The sequence below is a fragment of the Salvelinus fontinalis genome, chromosome 20 (assembly GCF_029448725.1).
Source record: "Salvelinus fontinalis isolate EN_2023a chromosome 20, ASM2944872v1, whole genome shotgun sequence".
In the NCBI taxonomy this organism is placed as follows: domain Eukaryota; kingdom Metazoa; phylum Chordata; class Actinopteri; order Salmoniformes; family Salmonidae; genus Salvelinus; species Salvelinus fontinalis.
The window spans coordinates 22,262,108-22,277,901 of NC_074684.1; the positions used below are offsets into that span (position 1 = coordinate 22,262,108).

The following is a 15,794-nucleotide window of genomic DNA, read 5'->3' on the forward strand; positions in this document are numbered from 1 at the left end:
ATGTTTAGTTGTCTAGGAGAGTCTATGGTTACCTGAATGAGTTCCCAATTAGAGACAGCTGATTTCGGTTGTCTCTGATTGGGAGCCTTATTTAGGGTAGCCATAGGCTTTCATTGGTTGTGAGTAGTTGTCTATGTGATACGTTTGTAGCCAGTGTGTGCACATCGTTGTTTAGCTTCACGATCGTTTTGTTTAGTTCATAAGTGTGTTTGTTTCGTTTGCCTTCTTCACCAATAAAAGGAGATGGCTTATTTTCCTAAAGCTGCGTTTTGGTCCGTCAATCCTCCACACGATCGTGACAATAATAAAATCATTTGGGAAAAGATGATTTAGAAATACATGGTAAAGGCAACACAGGCCAATCGAATTTCGCTTGCTCATGATCAATCTAATTTATGAGAATAGATGTTACTTTAGGTTCAGATTTCTACTTTATGGAATTATGTAAAGAAAGTGTCACTAATAAATAAGTACACAAAGTCTTCCAGTAGCAAACCTTACTCTCTCCCACACAACCAGGATGCCCAAACAAATATTGTCCTTTACAGAGAGTCTTGGCTTGGTTAAGTCTTCAGCTCCCACCTCACCTCTACTTCCTGTTAATGGTTCCAAGGGCCTGCCATTGGTGGACTGCTGCAGTTGCCATGGTCACAGTGACCAGCCAGACCTTTCAGACCAGACTAGAGATCCAATGTGACTCCAGGGAGCCTGAGGGAGAGCGAGGGCAAAAATAAGGAGGAAGAACTGAAGAGAGAGGGAGGGAGAAAGGGAGGGAGTGGGGACAGTCTGGGTAAGGTGCTTTGCTGCTTCCTGTGTCCAGAGGATCAGGCCCTTTCTGTAGGGTTGCACGGGTGCTACAATAAGCATGATTGCTTTCAGTAATCCCTGGTTCAAGCCGAGCCGGTCAATTAAAACAAGTGATGCCACTTGTACGAGGGTTGAAAGTTTATGTTCTGTTGAAGGGAACAGGCTGAACATAAGATTGTTTTTGTTTTCGAATTTTGAGTTCTTTAATCCAAAATGAAAAACAACTGTTTGTTTTTCTGGAAGTGCATGCTGTGTCTGACGTTTGATTGTAGGCTGTACTGTAATTGCTATACCCCTCACCTATTCAGTTGCCGTTAACAGCTGCAGGGCCAAAATATTTTGTTGTCTTATAAAGTGGGATTAAAATTGATTTAATTATCATTTTTTGTCAACGATCTACACAAAATACTCTGTCAAAGTGGAAGAAAAATTCTAACATCTGTAAAAATATAAATAAAAAAAGTCAATTTTACAACAAAAAAAACGAATATATAATGATTAGATATTATTCAACCCACTGAGTCAATACATGTTAGAATCACCATTGGCACTGATTACAGCTGTGAGTCTTTCTGGGTAAGTCTCTAAGGAGGACCGATCATGTGCCCATTCTCATCGACAAGGCTGGAGTGGATCAGGTTGAGAGCTTCAAGTTCCTTGGTGTCCACATCACCAACAAACTATCATGGTCCAAACACACTAAGACAGTCGTGAAGAGGGCACGACAAAGACTATTGCCCCTCAGGAGACTGAAAAGATTTGGCATGGGTCCTCAGATCCTCAAAGGTTTCTACAGCTGCACCATCGAGAGCATCCTGACTGGTTGCATCACTGCCTGGTATGGCAACTGCACGGCCTCCTACCGCAAGACACTACAGAGGGTAGTGCGCACGGCCCAGTACATCAATGGGGCCAAGCTTCCTGCCATCCAGGACCTCTATACCAGGCGGCGTCAGAGGATAGCCCTAAAAATTGTCAAAGACTCCAGCCACCCAAGTCATAGACTGTTCTCTCTGCTACTGCACGGCAAGCGGTACCAGAGCGCCAAATCTAGGTCCAAAAGACTTCTTAACAGCTTCTACCCCCAAGCCATAAGGCTCCTGAACAACTAATCAAAGGGCTACCCAGATCCCTCTTTTACGCTGCTGCTACTCTCTGTTTATTATCCATGCATAGTCACTTTAATAACTCCACCTACATGTACATATTACCTCAATTACTTCAACTAACTGGTGCCCCCGCACATTGACTCTGTACCGGTATTCCCTGTATATAGCCTCGCAATATTGCTGTAGTCGATAAAAGACAATACTGTGCAGCTGTATTCATCGACCTGGCCTAGGCTTTCGACTCTGTCAATCACCACATTCTTATTGGCCTTGGTTTCTCAAATGACTGCTTCGCCTAGTTCACCAACTACTTCTCAGATAGAGTTCAGTGTGTCAAATCGGTGAGCCTGTTGTTCGGACCTCTGGCAGTCTCTATGGGGGTGCCACAGGGTTCAGTTCTCGGGCCGACTCTTTTTTCTGTGTACATCAATGATGTCGCTCTGCTGCTGGTGATTCTCTGATCCACCTCAATGTAGACAACACCATTCTGTATACTTCTGGCCCTTCTTTGGATACTGTGTTAACTAACCTCCAGACGAGCTTCAATGCCATACAGCTCTCCTTCCGTGGCCTCCAACTGCTCTTAAATGCAAGTAAAACTAAATGCATGCTCTTCAACCGATTGCTGCCTGCACCTGCCCGTCCGTCTAGCATCACTACTCTGGACGGTTCTGACTTAGAATATGTGGACAATTACAAATACCTAGATGTCTGGTTAGACTGTAAACTCTCCTTCCAGACTCACATTAAGCATCTCCATTCCAAAATTAAATCTAGAATTGGCTTCCTATTTCGCAACAAAGCATCCTTCACCCATGCTGCCAAACATACCCTCGTAAAACTGACCATCCTACCGATCCTTGACTTCTGCGATGTAATTTACAAAATAGCCTCCAACACCCTACTCAGCAAATTGGATGCAGTCTATCACAGTGCCATCCGTTTTGTCACCAAAGCCCCATATTCTACCCACCACTGCGACCTGTATGCTCTGAACACTTTCTGAAGGCACTCTACATCATTATTACATTATTTCCCTTGCAATTGTATTTTATCAAGTATGTTTATATTGACTGCATCTGAAAATGTAATGCATTTGCAGTCCTTGTTATTCTCCCAGCAGGGACAAGCTCTTTCTCCAAATGCCACAATCACTCATCTGAGAATTAACGATACGGTGTGCCAGACAGACCTGTTGTTGGAAACCTGCTCAGAAGGCTGATGGGGCATCCATGACTGTCTAATCTGGCCTGACCCTGCCCTTGCCTTTCCCCAGCCTGCACCAGACTCTCAGCCTTAGCCTTTCCCCAGCTTCTCAGACATTCAGCACCTGCCCCCAGGCCAATAGCCCCAGCCTCTCGGGCTTCTCAGCCCTCCAGTTTCTCAGACGCTCAGCCTCAGGACCCCAGCCTTTCCCCAGCCCGATCCCCTCCATCTGCTGCCTTGCGTTCTGCCCCTGGGACTCCCGATGAATAGTAATCAGCCAGAGCTGTCATTAAAGACTGGAGAGACAGCCAGCCCTGCTCTGGATAACAGGATGGCCATTAATTACGTGACACAGTCACAAATGGCACAAATCAATGAGCTGCAGATGTGAGACGGACGCCAGGAAATATGCATCAAATGTTTTCCCAGAGTGCATCACCAGACGTCAACGTTTCATGGCTATAGCTTTTTCCTGATGTTTCAAACAATGCAATTTCCATATTATTCATGTTTTCTTTCCGACCATACCACTCTCAATGCATGTAACAGGTGCATGCATGTAACAAGTTGACAATGAGTTGAGTTGATATACACTGAGTATACAAAACATTAACATGACAGACTGACCAGGTGAATCCAGGTGAAAGCTATTATCCCTTATTGATGTCACTTGTTAAATCTACTTCAAATCAGAGTAGATGAAGGGGAGGAAACAGGTTAAAGAAGGATTTTTAAGCCTTGAGACATGGATTGTGTATGTGTGCCATTCAGAGGGTGAATGGGAAAGACAAAAAATATAAGTGCCTTTGAACGGGGTATGGTAGTAGGTGCCAGGCGCACTAGTTTGTGTCAAGAACTGCAACACTGCTGGGTTTTTCAGTTTCCTGTGTGTATCAACAATGCTCTCCCACCCAAAGGACATCCAGACAACTTGACACAACTGTGGGAAGCATTGCCCCAGGGCAGTCATTGGGGACACTGCCCTGTGTAGGGTGCCTTCTTTTGGATGGGACGTTAAACGGGTGTCCTGACTCTCTGAGGTCATTAAAGATCCCATGGCACTTATCGTAAGAGTAGGGGTGTTAACCCCGGTGTCCTGGCTAAATTCCCAATCTGGCCCTCACACCATCACGGTCACTTGATAATCCCCAGTTATCGATTGGCTCATTCATCCCACTCCTCTCCCGTGTAACTATTCCCCAGGTCGTTGCTGTAAATGACAACGTGTGCTCAGTAAACATACCTGGGAAAATAACGGATAAATAAAAAAATAATATATATACATTTTCAAATAAGAAAATTGGTGTCAACATGGGCCAGTATCCCTGTGAAACGCTTTCGACACCTTGTAGAGTCCATGCCCCAACGAATTGAGTGTAAGGCCTGGGTGTCAGAGAGTCAACACGCAGGAAACAGCAGGTGCCAAATCCAAAATGTTCTTTAATGAACACGGACCATCTAGTCCACCCTATTAACACACTGGGTGTACAATATAACCAACCCCAGACACGGGGTAAAATAACTCAGTCCAGAAAACATGTAGCACACAATCAACACCACTACTTACAAGCAAACAATCCCGCACAAAGAAACGTGAATGCCGGCTGATTAAATAAGCCCAACTAATTACCCCTCATACAAAACAGGTGCGCCCAATAAACACATAGGGAGGGGGAGAAAAGGATCAGTGGCAGCTAATAGGCCGGTGACGACGACCGCCGAACGCCACCCGAACGGGAAGGAGAGCCTCCCTCTGTCGAAGTCGTGACAGTACCCCCCCTCTGACGCGCGGCTCCCGCAGCGCGCCGACACCGGCTTCGAGGTCGACCCGCAGGGCGATCCGGATGGAGGCGATGGAAATCCTTCAGCATAGACGGATCCAAAATGTCCCCCACCGGTACCCAGCACCTCTCCTCCGGACCGTACCCCTCCCAGTCCACGAGGTACTGCAGGCCCCTCACCCGGCGTCTCGAGTCCAGAATGGCCCGTATCTTGTACGCCGGGGTCCCCTCGATGTCCAGAGGGGGAGGAGGGACCTCCGGTACCTCACCGTCCTGCAGGGGACCAGCTACCACTGGCCTGAGGAGAGACACATGAAACGAGGGGTTAATACGATAATAGGAAGGGAGTTGTAATCGATAACACACCTCGTTTATTCTCCTCAGGACTTTGAAGGGCCCTACACACTGCGGACCCAGCTTCTGGCAGGGCAAGCGGAGGGGCAGGTTTCGGGTCGAGAGCCAGACCCTGTCCCCCGGTACAAACACGGGGGCCTCACTGCGGTGGCGGTCAGCACTCCTCTTCTGCCGTCCACTAGCTTGTTGAAGTGATTCCTGGACGGCTCTCCATGTCTCCTTGGAGCGCTGCACCCATTCCTCCACCGCAGGAGCCTCGGTCTGGCTCGGATGCCATGGTGCCAGGACCGGCTGGTACCCCAATACACACTGAAAGGGGGACACGTTAGTAGAGGAGTGGCGTAGTGAGTTCTGGGCCATTTCGGCCCAGGGAATGTATCTCGCCCACTCCCCTGGCCGGTCCTGGCAATACGACCGCAGAAACCTACCCACCTCCTGGTTCACTCTCTCCACCTGCCCATTACTCTCAGGGTGATAACCGGAGGTAAGGCTGACCGAGACCCCCAAACGCTCCATAAACGCCCTCCATACTCGGGACGTGAATTGGGGGCCCCGATCAGAAACAATGTCCTCCGGCACCCCGTAGTGCCGGAAGACGTGGGTGAATAATGCCTCCGCAGTCTGTAGGGCTGTAGGAATACCGGGCAACGGGAGGAAACGACAGGACTTCGAGAACCGATCCACAATCACCAGTACCGTAGTGTTCCCCTGAGACGGGGGAAGATCGGTCAGAAAATCTACGGACAGGTGCGACCAAGGCCGTTGTGGAACGGGGAGGGGTTGTAACTTCCCTCTAGGAAGGTGCCTAGGAGCCTTACTCTGGGCGCATACCAAACAGGAGGAAACATAAACCCTAACGTCTCTCGCCAAGGTAGGCCACCAATACCTCCCCCGAAGGCTCCCCACTGTCCTCTTCACCCCAGGGTGACCCGAGGAGAGTAGAACGTGAGCCCACCGAATCAATTTGTCCCAAACACCAAGCGGCGCGTATTTCCGCCCCACCGGACACTGAGGAGGAGCGGGTTCCGCCCGTAACGCCCGCTCGATGTCCGAGTCCACTTCCCACACCACTGGTGCTATCAGCCTAGAGGCGGGAAGGATGGGAGTGGGTTCGGTGGGCCGATCGTCCGAGTCGTATAAACGGGACAGTGCATCCGCCTTTACGTTCTGGGAGCCCGGTCTATACCGGTAAACTGGAATCGGGTAAAGAACATGGCCCACCTTGCTTGACGTGGATTCAGTCTCCTAGCTGCCCGAATATACTCCAGATTCTGGTGGTCGGTCCAGATGAGAAAAGGGTGCTTAGCCCCCTCAAGCCAGTGTCTCCACACCTTCAGGGCACTGACCACTGCTAACAACTCCCTGTCCCCTACATCATAGTTACGCTCCGCTGGGCTGAGTTTCTTCGAGAAGAAAGCACAGGGGTGGAGTTTTGGTGGCGTACCAGAGCGCTGTGATGGCACGGCACCTACCCCAGCCTCGGACGCGTCCACCTCCACTATGAATGCTAGAGAGGGATCCGGATGTGCCAACACGGGCGCATCCGTGAACAGCGCCTTCAACCTGTTGAAAGCTCCGACCGCTTTTGCTGACCACTGCAAACGCACCGGACCCCCCTTCAGCAGTGAGGTAATAGGAGCTGCCACCTGGCCAAAACCCCGGATAAACCTCCGGTAGTAATTGGCAAAACCCCAAAACCGCTGCACCTCCTTTACCGTGGTCGGAGTCGGCCAATTACGCACGGCCTTAATGCGGTCACTCCCTACCACCACGCCCGAGGTGGAAATGCGATAACCCAGAAAAGAGACGGCTCGTTTGGAGAACACACACTTCTCAGCCTTGACATATAGGTCATGCTCCAGCAGTCTACCAAGCACCTTGCGTACCAGAGACACATGCGCGGCATAAGTGGCTGAGTAGATCAGAATGTCATCGATATAAACAACCACTCCCTGCCCGTGCAGGTCCCTGAGAATATCGTCTACAAAGGATTGGAAAACGGCTGGAGCATTCTTTAACCCATACGGCATGACGCAGTACTCATAATGGCCCGATGTGGTACTAAATGCGATTTTCCACTCGTCTCCTTTCCGAATACGCACCAGACTGTACACGCTCCTGAGATCCAATTTTGTGAAGAACTGCGCTCCGTGAAATGATTCCATTGCCGTAGCAATGAGAGGTAGTGGGTAACTAAACCCCACAGTGATGGCATTTAGACCTCTATAATCAATACACGGACGCAAACCTCCCTCCTTTTTCTTCACAAAAAAGAAACTCGAGGAGGCGGGTGAGATGGAGGACCGAATATACCCCTGTCCCAGAGACTCAGTGACATATGTCTCCATAGCCACCGTCTCCTCTTGGGACAATGGGTACACGTGACTCTTGGGAAGCGCAGCGTCTACCTGGAGATCTATCGCACAATCCCTTCCCGGTCGATAAGGTGGTAATTTAGTCGCTTTCTTTTTACTGAAAGCGATTGCCAAATCGGCATACTCGGGGGGAATGTACACCGTGGAACCCTGGTCTGGACTTTCCACCGACGTGGCACCGATGGAAACTCCCAAACACCTTCCAGGACACTCCTTTGACCACCCCTGGAGAACCCCCTGTTTCCACGAAATTTTAGGATTGTGCCGGGCCAGCCAGGGAATCCCTAGTACCACCGGAAACGCAGGCGAATCAATAATATAAAAGCTAATACGCTCCTTATGATTCCCCTGCGTCACCATGTCCAGGGGAACCGTGGTCTCCCTGACCACCCCTGACCCTAATGGCCGGCTATCTAGGGAGTGCACGGGAAAGGGAGAATCTATCGGCACAAGCGGAACCCTTAACCTAAGAGCGAGTCCGCGATCCATAAAGTTCCCAGCTGCGCCTGAATCGACTAGCGCCCTATGCTGGGAAGAGGGGAAAAATTTAAGAAAAAAAATCAAGACAAACATGTGACTAACAGGGGGTTCTGGGTGAGTTTGGTGCTGACTCACCTGGGGTGATCGAGAAGTGTTCCGCCTGCCATCTCGACTCCCAGACCGATCCCCCCAGCACCGATCGGCCGTGTGTCCTCTCCGACCACAGCTGGTGCAGGGAGAGCCTCCTCCTCCGGTACCCCTCTGCCCAGCCCCTCCCACCTCCATCGGAATAGGAGCGGAGGGACTGGGTGGTGGAACGTACAGGACCCTCTCAGAACGCCCGCGGGCAGCCAGCAGATTGTCCAGACGGATGGACATGTCAATCAGCTCATCCAGAGAAAGAGCGGTGTCCCGACATGCTAGCTCCCTGCGGACGTCCTCCCGGAGACTACACCGGTACCGATCAATAAGGGCCCTGTCGTTCCACCCAGATCCTGCAGCCAGGGTCCGGAACTCCAGCGCGTAATCCTGGGCGCTCCTCTTCTCCTGCCTAAGGTGGAACAGTCGTTCTCCCGCCGCTCGGCCCTCTGGAGGATGGTCGAATACGGCCCGAAAACGGTGGGTGAATTCTGGGTAATGCTCCTTCACCGAGTCTGGACCATTCCAGACCGCGTTGGCCCACTCCAGAGCACGACCCGTGAGGCAGGAGACGAGGACACGCACCCTCTCCGCTCCCGAGGGAGTGGGTCTTACGGCGGCAAGGTACAGTTCCAGTTGGAGTAGGAACCCCTGGCACCCCACCGCCGATCCATCATAATCCCTCGGGAGTGTCAGACGGAGAGCGCTGGAGCCGAGGAATGAAGAGTCCTGGGCTGGAGGAGCCGAAGGTGGAGAGAGGAAACCAGACCTCTCCCATCGATCCATTCGCTCCATCATCGCATCCATCGCTGTTCCAATACGGTGGAGAACAGTGGTATGCTGGAGCACCCGTTCCTCTATCGATGGGAGAGGGTTGGCTGCTGCTCCTGCTGACTCCATTTCGTGGTGCGGGATTCTGTAAGGCCTGGGTGTCAGAGTGTGGAGTCAACACGCAGGAAACAGCAGGTGCCAAATCCAAAATGTTCTTTAATGAACACGGACCATCTAGTCCACCCTATTAACACACTGGGTGTACAATATAACCAACCCCAGACACGGGGTAAAAGAACTCAGTCCAGAAACATGTAGCACACAATCAACACCACTACTTACAAGCAAACAATCCCGCACAAAGAAACGTGAATGCCGGCTGATTAAATAAGCCCAACTAATTACCCCTCATACAAAACAGGTGCGCCCAATAAACACATAGGGAGGGGGAGAAAAGGATCAGTGGCAGCTAATAGGTCGGTGACGACGACCGCCGAACGCCACCCGAACGGGAAGGAGAGCCTGCCTCGGTCGAAGTCGTGACATTGAGGCTGTTCTGAGGGCAAAAGGTGTTCCTAATGTTTATTATACTCAGTGTAGATAATTGATTTGCAGTCACTATTTGAAATAGGAAATTGTTAAGCCTCTACAAGAGAGAGGCACAGTTGTCATTTCCTAAACTGATGTTTTATCATCTCCCCGGCTGATGATGAGACAGACATATGATATGAACCATTGAAGTCTTTGACAGACTCCTGTTTGTGTGAGATTAATAGTGTCTGTCGGGGATATCATAATATTCTTCTCCCTGAGGCTACAGTGTGTCTGAATGATTCAGGAGCGCCTGTTGCTTGTCATTGCATATTTGCAGAATACGGTTCTGTGTTACCTGGCAACGTAAATGTAGATGGCAGCCTGAAAAGCCAGGGTCTGCTTCTGTCAGAAAAGTCATGCCCTCACAATTCAACATGAACTATTTCCATTTTAGGATCATGTAAGTTCATGTAAATTCACATTCTTAATCATATTGTAGTATACATTTTTATGATGCTCTTAAACGTAACCTTTATACTGTTGCAAATCTCTCTGAGAAAAGAGAGCTGCAGTAGATTTGTATTCTGTCTGAAAAGCTTTAGCCTTAATGACTGAGCCAAAGTGACTGACTTTTATAACTAAACCAAGATAGACCACACACTGTCGTTTCCAATTGGAACAAATAAGTCATAGTGGGCAGAAGCAAGGAGCTGGGCAGAGCCAAGCACAAGCTAACGAGATCCTATTGGCCCGTTCTAGCATGCATCTGCATATTTCCGTTAGGGAACACCTACTCTGTGAAGTGCGCTCGTGCAATAACTCAATTCGCCTTTGCACTCCTAAACAATGCAATTTTTTAAAACTTTAGCAAAGGGTAAAGTCTAGAAAACATAGTCCACTCTGTTCATAACAGATTGTAGTTTTGGGAACGGATGAGATGGTTGCCGTTTTATGGGCTCCTAACCAATTGTGCTATTTTGTGTATTTTTTCACGTTGTTAATAACTTATTTTGTACATAATGTTTCTGCCACGGTCTGTTATGACTGAAAAGAGCTTCTGGATATTAGAACAGTGATTACTCACCTCAAACTGAACAAAGATTTTTCCTTTAACGAGTCGGACGCAAAGGATTTACTGCTGATACCGGACCAGGCCTAAATCCCCGTCATTCGCATGAAGAGACGCCGATATAGGAGACGCAAGTCTGAGTGCCTTGTGAGAATTCGTCGGCGAGTGGGTAACCCACCTCTACCATCTATCCTTTTGGCCAACGTGCAATCATTGGAGAATAAACTAGTTGAGTTCCGTTCGAGACTATCCTACCAAGTGGACATTAAAAACTGTAATATCTTGTGTTTCACCGAGTCATGGCTGATCGATGACATGGATAATATACAGTTGGCTGGATTTTCCGTGCATCGGCAAAACAGAATTGCTGCCTTCGATAAGACAAGTGGTAGTGGGCTGTGTCTATTTGTCAATAATAGCTGGTGTGTGAAATCTAATATTTAGGAAGTCTCAAAGTTTTGCTCGCCTGAGGTAGAGTATCTCACAATAAGCTGTAGACCACACTATTTACCAAGAGAGTTTTAATCTATATTTTTCATAGCAGTCTATTTACCACCACAAATCGATGCTGGCACTAAGACAGCACTCAGCAAGCTGTGTAAGGCCATAAGAAAACAAGAAAATGCCCATCCAGAGGCGGCGCTCCTAATGGTCAGGGACTTTAATGAAGGGAAACTTGAATCCATTTTACCTAATTTCTACCAGGATGTCGCATGTGCAACCAGAGAGGAAAAAACTCTTACGCCACCTTTACTCCACACACAGAAACACGTACCAAGCTCTCCCTTGCCCTCCATTTGGCAAATCTGACCATAATTCTATCCTCCTGATTCCTACAAGCAAAAACTAAAGCAGAATGTACCACTGACTCGCTCAATATGGAAGTGGTCAGATAACGCAGATGCAACACTCCAGGACTGCTTTGCTAGCACAGACTGGAATATGTTCCGGGATTCATCCGATGGCATTGAGGAGTACATCGATGATGTCGTCCCCACAGTGACCATATGTACATACCCTAACCAGAAGCCATGGATTGCAGGCAACATCCGCATCAAGCTAAAGCGTAGAGCTGCCGCTTTCAAGGAGTGTGAATCCTAGACACTTATGAGAAATCCTGTTATGCCCTCCGACGAACCATCAAACATGCAAAGTGTCAATACAGGACTAAGATTGAATCCTACTACATCGGCTCCGACGCCCGTCGGATATGGCAGGGATTGCAAACTATTACGAACAACAAAGGGAAACCCAGCTGCCTAGTGAGCCTACCAGATTAGCTAAATTACTTCTATGCGCTCTTTGAGGCAAGCAACACTGAAGCATGCATGAGAGCACAAGCCGTTCCGGATGACTTTGTGATCACGCTCTCCGTTGTCACGCCCTGACCTGAGATATCTCTGTTTTCTTTATATTTTGGTTAGGTCAGGGTGTGACTAGGGTGGATACGCTAGTTTTTGTATTGTCTAGGGGTTTTGTATTGTCTAGGGTATTGTATGTCTAGGGTTTTGTATGTTTATGGTGACCTGATATGGTTCCCAATCAGAGGCAGCTGTTTATCGTTGTCTCTGATTGGGGATCATATTTAGGTAGCCATTTCCCTTTGGTGTTGGTGAGTTCTTGTTCTATGTTTAGTTGCCTGTCTGTACTATTCATATAGCTTCACGTTTCATTTTGTTATTTTTGTTAGTTTGTTCAGTGTTCATTCTTTAATAAATAGAATGTATGCATACAATGCTGCGCCTTGGTCCGATTCATACGACGAACGTGACATCCGTAGCCAAACAGAGTAAGACCTTTAAACAGGTTAACATTCACAAGGCCGCAGGAAATCTGGAATTCTGATAGACTTTGGTTATTAATAACCTGATGAGGACAGGGGGTGCTGTTGTCACTTTTTCTGGAAAACGTGTCCAATTTAAACGGCTTCCTACTCAATTCCTGCTCGTACAATATGCATATTATTATTATTATTGGATAGAAAACACTCTCTAGTTTCTATAACCGTTGGAATTATGTCTCTGAGTGAAACAGAACTCATTCTACAGCACTTTCCATGACATGGAGTGAGATTTCAGAAATCTTGGCCCCTGTTCCCAGGTCAGTTGTAAGGTCCCTGTAAATGCTATGCGGATACAAACACTGCCTACGTCTTCCTCTAGATGTCAGTAAGGGGTGACGCTTGGAATGGAGTCGATTGCGCAATCAGGGCCTGTATAAAACACCAATGACCGGAAGTAGCTTTCTTTTCGTCTCTGCGCCTGACGCACGATGGTCGTCGGACTTGCCTCCTTCCAAGCTGTTGTTTAGCCAGTAATATTTCTCCGGTCATGTTTTTACTTGTTATAGGTGTTAAAAACATCATAAGGTAGTTTATTTGAACCGTTTTATAGCAATTTATATCCGTTTAGGGCGATTTTATGGCATTTCTGTGTGATGCACTTTGAGGAGCTGGGCACTTTTCGAGTGCATGGTGAACGTTAGTGGCCATTTCGACGGGACAAGAGGACATCTTTCGACCAAAAGACGATTAGACCGGAGAACGGATTCATTGCCCAATATTTTGATGGAAGAACAGCTCATAGTAAGAACTATTTATGATGATAAATCGTGTTTCTGTCGAAAAATGTTAAACGCTTATGCCGCCATTTTGTTTGGTGTAGCTTCGTTTGGCGCAACCTGTATTGAAAAGTAAGGATAATTTAAAAAATGTAATTCAGCGATTGCATTAAGAACTAAATTGTCTATCAATCGCTGTCCACCCTGTATTTTTTAGTCAAGTTTATGAGTATTTATGTATAAGACTAGATCACTGTCTAATATGGCGCCCGACATTTTCTGACCAGCTTGGCTACTTTTCTCATTGTATAACCACGATTTTTGGTGGCTAAATATCCACATTTTCGAACAAACTCTATATGTATGTTGTAATATGATGTTACAGGAGTGTCATCTGAAGAATTCTGAGAAGGTTAGTGAAAAATTAATACATTTTGGTGGTGATAATGCTATCGCTCTTTTTGCTGTGAATCAATGCTGGGGTAATGTTTGCACATGTGCTATGCTAATATAACGATTTATTGTGTTTTCGCTGTAAGACACTTAGAAAATCTGAAATATTGTCTGTATTCACAGGATCTGTGTCTTTCAATTAGTGTACGCTGTGTATTTTTCAGAAATGTTTTATGATTAGTAATTAGGTAATACACGTTGCTCTCTGTATTTATTCTAGTCGAGTTGTGATGGTGGGTGCAATTGTAAACTATGATTTATACCTGAAATATGCACATTTTTCTAACAAAACCTATCCTATACCATAAATATGTTATCAGACTGTCATCTGATGAGGTTTTTTCTTGGTTAGTGGCTATCAATATCTTTATTTGGCCGAATTGGTGATAGCTAGTGGTGTTGGTGGACAAAGAAAAAATTGCTAAGGTGGTTAGCTAATAGATTTACATATTGTGTCTTCCCTGTAAAACATTTAAAAAATCGGACATGTTGGCTGGATTCACACGATCTGTATCTTTCATTAGCTGTATTGGACTTGTTAATGTGTGAAAGTTAAATATTTAAAAAAAATATTTTTTTGAATTTCGCGCTCTGCCTTTTCAGTGGAATGTGGGAGGAGTTCCGCTAGCGGAACCCCAGTCCCAGACAGTTAATGTAAAGATATAATTTAATCGTATTATTATATGTAGTAGAAAACAATGGGTTACAAGAACCCTACATAACCAACCCATAAAGTAAAATGTAACATCTATATGGCCAGCTATGTAAACGTTAACATTGATTTATCCTGCAATAGATGGTGTTCAATTGGTAACATACATTTTTGTCTTATAATGCCTTTTTAGGGGAAATAAATCTAATGTAAAGGTTTTCTTCCAGGGGTGAAGGAGAGGACCAAAGTGCAGCGTGGCTAGTGTTAAACATGTTTAATTAAGAACAAGTGAAAACACTACAAACAACATACAAAATAACAAATGTGCAAAACCGATACAGACCTATCTGGTGCAGAACACAAACACAGAGACAGGTAACAAACACCCACAAAATCCCAACACAAAACAAGCCTCCTATATATGAGTCTCAATCAGAGACAACCACTACCATCTGTCTCTGATTGAGAACCCACACTAGGCTGACATAGAAACAGACAAACTAGACACACAACATAGAATTCCCACCCAGCTCACGTCCTGACCAACTAAACACATACAAAACAACAGAAAACAGGTCAGGAACGTGACATCTAAAAGTAACTGAATGTAATCAGATTACATTACTGATTTTGGGTTACTGATTATAATTTTGGACAGGTAACTAGTAACTGTAACGAATTACATTTAGAACGTAACCTATCCAACCCTGCCAGCCACCGAAGGTAGATTAAAAAATCTACCAGCCGCTCAGATTTTTTACAAACCCAAATATTTTTTCCCTGCTAAAATTACAGCAACTAAACACCAACAAAACGTATGAGCATGCTTTGGAATGTTCCTAAAACAATACATGTATTACTAGTAAGAAGTAATGTGGTATATTATTTAATAACATTTTTGGTGACCTGAGTCTTGTAACCAAAACATTTAATCTGCCTCTTAGAAGCATTGACTTCTCTTCCCTAGCAGTTGAAACTAAAATATAATAAAACAACCTAGCTTGTGAACAAAACAATGTAAGTATCCACGAAACACAAGGACAAAGTCTCACTTCAGTAGACTTTAATTTCAAGTAAATTGGATCAACTTTTATGCCAGTGTGCAGCGCTTCTGAAATGAATCTTTCACTCAGCTCTTCACGTGCACACAGCCTCGGCCAGGCAGTGTTGCAGTACGAGGTGGAATAGGCTATATAGGATTCATCTCTTTTTTTTATCAGCGATTAATTTACCAGCAATGAAACAAAACGGCAGAATTTATTTGACTATTAATGTGATCATACTTGACCATTTTTTATTCACAAATACGAGTGAAATGCTCGAACTGTGTAGCCCTGACCATCCGCAAACGTGGCTGATGAAATAGACATTTTACCTGCCAATGCCAAAATCTACCCACATTTGGCAGGTGTTCATTTTAGGTCCTGGTCTCTGGCCTCTAGTGAACTCCAGTCATTTGCAGCTGAATGGAAAACTGCACATTCCCCCTCCATCTTTAGTGCTCTA

At 46.4% G+C, this 15,794-nt stretch overlaps 1 pseudogene; it reads left to right on the top strand.

Annotated features, from left to right (window-relative positions):
- Positions 1-4,995, top strand: part of LOC129817119 (mediator of RNA polymerase II transcription subunit 23-like) — a 56,866-nt pseudogene extending 51,871 nt beyond the window's left edge.
- The last annotated feature ends 10,799 nt before the right edge of the window (positions 4,996-15,794 follow it).